We start from the raw sequence: 7,625 nt of genomic DNA, 5'->3' as shown, positions 1-7,625 counted from the left end.
AATACCTTTGGCTGCGGCGAGATGAATTCCCATGAAACTTTGCCGCGGCGTAATGATTACACGTCGCGGCCAAATTGTACCTGAGAGCTATTTTTTTGTTTTCCAATTAAAAACCTGAAAATTAAATATATCCAAAACCAAATATATATCCAAAAAATCCAAATACATCCATAACATCCAAAATATATACATAACATCCAAAACCAAATATATATCCAAAAAATCCAAAAATAAATATCTATATCCAAAATCAAACTAATATTCACATTCTATAAAAGTTTGTACGTATAACACCCACTCTTCTCGAACTCTCTCTAAGTTATCCGGTGTATATGACTTCTTCATTTGTAATTTATCTATACCAACTCCAACAATATCACGCATATAACTTAAAACATAATACCCGCATTCCGTGTTTCCGATTTGTTTGGGAGCCGAGGCATTTGTGATTAAGGTTGATTGACCGTTACTTCGAGCTTCTTGATTGTGAAGCTTGAAATCCGAAAAAATCCTTATACGCCAAAAAAAAAAACAAATTAGAAAAGAAGCATTAGTGGAAATGAAATATTTCAAATAACATGTAATTAATTTACCTTTTTATCAACATCCTTAAATCCAATGGGATTTTATTTTTCAACGGATCGAAGAACATCGCTTGATCTTTCCAAAGATCGAAGACAACAAGCATCCAATGTTCATTTAAATTGTACGGCATCAAAACTAGTTGTTTTGGTTTGCAATTTCGTACTATTTTACCGATTTTCTTGACGCGTTCGGATAAATGGGCCTCATCGTTGTTGGTTTGGAGGTAGCAACTCAAACCCGCTTCAAAAAAACACATTACTTCACTCCGCTTATTTTTGTCTAATATGGATTGTAGATAACTACGAAAAACAATTATTGGATTAGTTAATAAAATGAAATATTGTATATTGATATAAGAAAAAGAATATAAAAGAAATATTTACCCCATGTAAACCGTTATGCATGACGCGCCTATTTCCTCGTATGTAAGGAATTCTTTAACATCGTCAAACATCACCGGAATACGCTCTACGGCGATACTTGCACAAACTTTGACATTGATTGCATCCCCTTTCGGTAACATTACTCGGTTGGCATGTTGGGCGAGCAATCGAAACTTTGGATTAATCAACGTATATGAAATCTTCTTATCGTCATCGGCGCTAGGTTCACTACCACCACCGACCTTCAACACTTGTGTGACCACCGGGCCGCGACTCTCTTTTGCAATTTCAGTTTCTATTAATCTCTTTGGCCACTTAACGAAGCCCCCTACGGCTTCTTCAATAGTCTTGGCTTCATCGGTGGGAATCGGCAAAAAAGCTTTCTTAATCAAAGCCGTCGCAATGCTCACTCGAACGTTTACATCCTCCAAAGATGAAAAATGAACGTGTTCGGCATTCATGTACGCTCGCCCGTTTGCTACATGAATCGTGCCTCCATTCATGAAATCATCAAGGAGGAGAATGCATTCTATGCTTTCATCCGAACACGGTGTCACCGGCGTGGTTGGATTCATTGAGCAACTTGCTCGAACACTATCGGGTTTGTCGGCAACTTCATGTTGAGATTGTTTATCTAATAAATTCACTAATGTTATTAAAAAATATATATAAAAATATTTGACTTTTTTACTTGTATTAAAAAATTAAAAATTACCTAAAGACGTTACTTCATTAGCCTTGTCTTCATCACCATCTTTAGCCATGTCTTCATCACCGCCCTTAGCCATCTCTACAACATCACCCTTAGGCATCTCTTCATCAACACCAATATTTTCCTCTTCATTTGTGGGACGTAGGACACTAGGCAACTCGTCATTAGCATCTTTGAGACTCAAACCATTTTGAGTTAAGGCTTTCATAATGAAAGATTTTAACTCACACATTTCTCGACGTAACTTAGTTACCTCGTCACTCGAGTTTGACCGACGAGATACGGAATTGCAACTTGACGAGTATTTAGATTGCCCACGAACACGACCGGGATGTTCCTTAGATTGCAAGACACTTTCCATAGACTCATCCGTAACTTCTTGAGATGATTTTCCCTTCATTCTCGACTCAACCCATAATACCTCTTTTGTAGGCCATTCACCCGTTTCCTCGTACTATTATCAAGCAATACCACAAATTAATTAATAAATATTATGAAACATGGACAACAAAATAAAACATGTAAATCTAACCTTTTGTTGATCAAGTTTTCGATATCCATTTCGGCCGGTTCTAGATCTGTACACGTTCTTCCTCGCTATTTCTTTCCCATTGTCCGATGATTTTTTGAACATATCGGAACGTCTATACTCAACAAATTTTATCCAATCTTCTTCGGTGATATTTCCATAGCGTTTTAAAACGTATTCCGGCCTCTTCAAGACGCTTGGATCATTGAGGTTGTCTTTGACTAGATCGTTGTATAGCTCGTGACGGAATAACCTCGCCGCTTCTCCAACTCTCATAAGACAATTATTCTTAAGTTCGATAGGGACCGTAAATGCTTCACATATTTCGTTCCAAATCCTTTCTTTTAGCTGTTTATGCTCTTTTAGTCTCCAATCGATCATCGAAATTGGAACGTGTTCTCTAGCTAACACGCCAAAATAACTCGATAACTCATCACCCTCCTTATCCAATGGTTCATCTCTATCATTAAATTTGACGTTTATCTTTTTACCAAGAGTTTTAACCTTATTAATCTTGGGCATAAGAGTATTTCTTCTTTTCCCGGGACCATCGATATTGGTGGATCTCCGTTTACTGCTAACGGTACTAGTGGAAGTATTAGACATAATCTATGAAAAAACAAAATTCAACATAAACTCAATTCAAACCAATTCCAACACAAACTCAAACTTAAATTCAATTTCAATTCAAACCAATTTCAATATAAACTCAAATCGAAATTCGATTCCACACTAATTTTCTACATAAATATCAAATTCCATATTCAATTTCTATATAACTTAAACACAAATACACAATTCTAACCTAATTTCAACATAAAAATACAAATTACATAAAAAAAACGCTTACCCATAACCTAATTTCAACATAAAAATACAAATTACATAGAAAAAACACTTACCCGGAGTGAAGATGACGAGCACGGAGGCGTGGTGGAGAGATAAAACGTCAATGACGTTGTCGGGACTTGTGGTCGGAGGGTTGTGGTCGGAGGCAAGGTTTTGTGGACTTAGAAATTTGTGGAGAAGAGAGGAGAGAGAAGGACGGCGGCCGAGGAAGAAGAGAGGAGAGAGAGGGACGGTGGCCGAGGAAGAAGAGAGGAGAGAGAGGGACGGCGGCCGAGGAAGAAGAGAGGAGAGAGAGGGACGGCGGCCGAGGAAGAAGAGAGGAGAGAGAGGGACGGCGGCCGAGGAAGAAGAGAGGAGAGAGAGGGACGGCGGCCGAGAAAGAAGAGGAGAGAGAGAGACGACGGCGACGGAGTGGGTGTGGGTCGGAGAGAAAGAGAGAAGAAGAGGGTGGGTCGGAGAGAAAGAGAGAAGAAGAAGAAAAATGAAATTTCTGAAAATTTTGAAAAAAATCGAGTGGGAAAACAGTTTTAGGGTCTGACCGCGATATTTCGCCGCGGCCAAAGTCCAACGTCGCCGCGGCGAGTTCATTCCACAACGGTATGACCGTCCCGTTGTGGAATATTTCGCCGCGGCCACGTATCTGATTCGCCTCGGCGAAACATTCTGGCCGCGGCGATCTTCATACGTGGCCGCGGCGACATAGTTCACAGATTTACATAGCCCCTGGAACTCATTTCGCCGCGGCCATGTAGATACTTAGCCGCGGCTAAACATTCACGCCGCGGCGATCTTTATACGTGGCCGCGGCGAAATAGTTCACAGATTTACATAGGAAGCTATGTTTCTGATTATATTATTATCTCTCTAGTTTTGTAATTTGCATTGTTTTATGGGTAATGTAGATAAATAGTTAATTTAAAGTTATAAATTTGCAAAATAGCCAAAATAAGTCTTAATTTAGTGAAATAGCCAAAATGTGTAATAATCTGGTTTCAAGAAATTTTTTGGCTCCAAGAGTAATTTTTTTAAAGTGATAAATTGTTATAATAATCGTCAAAAACTTTAATTTTTTCTGTCAAATAAATGGAAGTGACTATTTATCTAATATTTACGTCTGTAAATATATGACAGTGGTTATTTATCTAAAATTTACGACATGTCGGCTATTTAGTAATGTCAAACTGTAAATGTGATTATTTACCTGATGAATCAAAGAAAACATGTATTTTTGTTTCTCACTTAAGTTTGTTATATTATTGTCTTCTGAAATCCGAATCAAAATCCACGCTAGGGATCAGCTGACAATTTTACCATTGTCAGTTATAGGCATAAGTCATTCCATAACTTATTAGAGAATTTGCAAAATATTACCTCAAATTCCGCTAGTATCTTATAACAATGGCTACAAGCTTCGTTTATGAACGTACCTCATAGTCCGATGTATTAATATATATATATATATATATATGCATAATTAATTTACTTAATGTAAAGTTGACTTGATTATAATTCTTTGGCGTAGTTAAACTCCATAGTACGCCGGTGACAAATGTCACTTGATTCATGGTCTTGTGATGGCGGTCGTCGTCGATTGCGATGTTCCGACGAGAGTTGTAGGCGCAGATCCTGTGCTTTGACGTACGGTGGTGCTGTGGGCGTTTGTCATATACTCCATCAACCATTGAGAGTATTTCGAAAGAGCCAAAGTGCTCGAATACTCATGCGCTCTATATCATTTCTTATGTCAGAAGTATGCACAAAACGAGTAAACACATGCACTTAGTGTTATATCTTTTCCGACCTAAGTCTTATTGTGTCTTAGATGTTATTCACTTGTATCGATGGGTATTTTACTCTTGTTCTAATGGGAAGCTTCGTGTATTTCCCAAAAAAAAAAAAAAAAAAAAAAAAAACCTCCATAGTCCCTAATTCATTGCCAAATTCAAATTCAACTACAGATCTAAATAGCAAAAGCGTTAATCTATTGAATTGATGTGGTGGTGGTATTCCAATTATAGTTTACCCGGTTAAGCAAAAAAAAAATTTATAGTTTACCCTAGGTCTTAGTTTTTTTTGTTGATAACGGTTAATCCATACTTGTTATTTAATAACAGTACTATTGCTTATTCCTAATTTGGCTCATCGTTAAATTAGAATGAACACTTATGGTATGAATATAATAATTTCATGATAAATATGTATTTGAAATCACAAATCTTATTCTTTAGGCCAATTAAACATCACCTATTGAAAGGTTGGACCCATGGTTAATTGAATTTCCGAAGTCATTTTACAATGTACATATTTTTGTCGCCAACGATGATTATATTTTTTCTTAACTGTAATCCCTCAAATGGTCAGTACAATTGTATTACAGGAACGAACGTGTGAGTTCAATCCCCAAAATGACAAAATATCTTCATGTGTAAAATAATTATATGCAACTTGTGATTTCATATTCATTATAATCAAATGTACACTTTATGCGTAAATCTATAAAGTTTGTGACTTAAGGACATATTTGTCATGAAGTTATTATGTGGCTACCATAAGTGCTAATCTAATTTGATGAGAGATCAAATTATAAATAAGCAATAGTTATTAGTGATTGTCGGTTATTAATAACAGGGTAGGTCCCTGATTGCTGTACGTTGCTTTTCTTGAATCTCCATCGACAAGTATATTCCAGACAGGTAAAATGCAATTGGAAGACCACTATTCTTTTGTATTTTAAATCAATAGATTCGGGTATGCTTCTGCTATTAAGATTTATGATTTTGTTTCTCTTAAAATGAATTAGGATTAAATTAGAGATTCAAAATTCTAACAGGGGCTACAGGAATCTTATGTGCTATAATTCATACTTGTTAATTGATAACAGTAATAATAAGTATTGATTATTCCTAATACGACTCATTATTAAATTAGAACGAACAGTATACACATAATAATAATAATAATAATAATAATAATAATAATAATAATAATAATAATAATAAAAATAATAATAATAATAATAATAATAATAATAAAATAATAATATGTATGTCGCTTATTCTATTAAACATCACCTATGGATAGGTGTGGACCTACGATTAATTGAATTTCCGAGGTCTATTTACAATGTACAATGATATTACATGAACGCCTGGGTTCAATCCCCGAAAAGGACAAAATATCTTTATTATTGAAGTTTAACATATTTATATATAATTTGCGCTGATATATTCATTGTAATCAATTATACACTTTATGTGTAAATCTAAGAATGAAAAATAAATAAATAAAAGTTACAAATTTATTACGTAGCCTTTTTTTTCCCAGCAATTGTTCTGTCTAATATATAACAATAGTAGCATGGTTTAAGGCGTCAAAACACCAATTTTCTAAACGTATCTATTATGCTAAGCAAGGTCAACTGAGACCCTACCTCGACGAGCATTAATATGTTTACTTACCAATAATTGACTATTTATTTTTTAGTAAAAGAGTATGCAAATTTGTAAAAACGAGAGAGGAGACTTTAAAAAAAAACATATCTTCCTACGTACTTGCAAATTTTCAAGAGAAGGAATAAGAATGGAAAGACTTTAATTCAAAACGCGCATATCCCAGCTCTATCTTCCTTGTTCTTGTATGACCCGCTCAAAGTTATTAAACTCGTCAATTCAAACAAATTTTCAATCTGCATGGTACACAAATCACTACTAAGCCTATATATCTTCCCTATAAAATCCCATTGTACCTATTCCCTCTCATATCCACAAGCAACGCTCACACACCAAAGAAAAACAAAAAACCAACTGTATATTTGTATTGTGTCAATTCCGTATATTTTCGCTTATATATACATATAGAGCTCTATTCGAAAACCGAAAATGAGTGCAAAATATATTTTCGCTTTTGTGATCTACATATTGGTTGCCCATAGCCATCCAATTAATGGTGGGAGGCTTTTGAGTCATAATAAATTCGGTTTGGACGTCACAAATGAAGACAATGTGCAATTATTGCTCTTTTCTTCGCTAAAAGGACAGACCCCATCGTCGCCGAACGGTGTTATTCCTGCAACCATCAATGAGAGGGGCTTCGCCGGCCACCGCCGCTCTCCTCCACCACCTTTTCCTAATTCTGAGATCTACATTTCTTGATCGCGGCACTTTATTTTATTAACCAACAAGATCGATAGTGGGTAAAGCTAATAAGCATACCTCAACAGTTTACAATGACACTTTATTTTTCATTTCCTGAATTTTTATTTTTTAATTTTTATTATTTTTTCATCATTTGTTATCTTTGACATAAGTGTTAAAATGATATAAAATTTGATTAAAGTATTCGGAATAATCACTCCTACGTTAGGGTATGGTTAATAGTTTCAGAAAGAATGTTGTTGCCCATGACATTGTTTTCTTGTTATATTATAAAACCACTTTGTTTTCATTATTGAAATAAATCCTAAATTATCATTTTCATTCGAGCTCGAAATTGAAATCCTATAGACTCATACGGATGATAGCATCAAAAGCGTACCATCATTCTTGCTTGCTAGATGTTTCAATACGCT

This window comes from Urtica dioica, chromosome 5, assembly GCF_054948205.1.
Source record: "Urtica dioica subsp. dioica isolate 48M chromosome 5, U.dioica_male_clone48M_v1_H2, whole genome shotgun sequence".
Classification (NCBI taxonomy): Eukaryota; Viridiplantae; Streptophyta; class Magnoliopsida; order Rosales; family Urticaceae; genus Urtica; species Urtica dioica.
The sequence above is the reverse complement of the archived record's forward strand: the minus strand, read 5'-3'. Positions refer to the sequence as shown.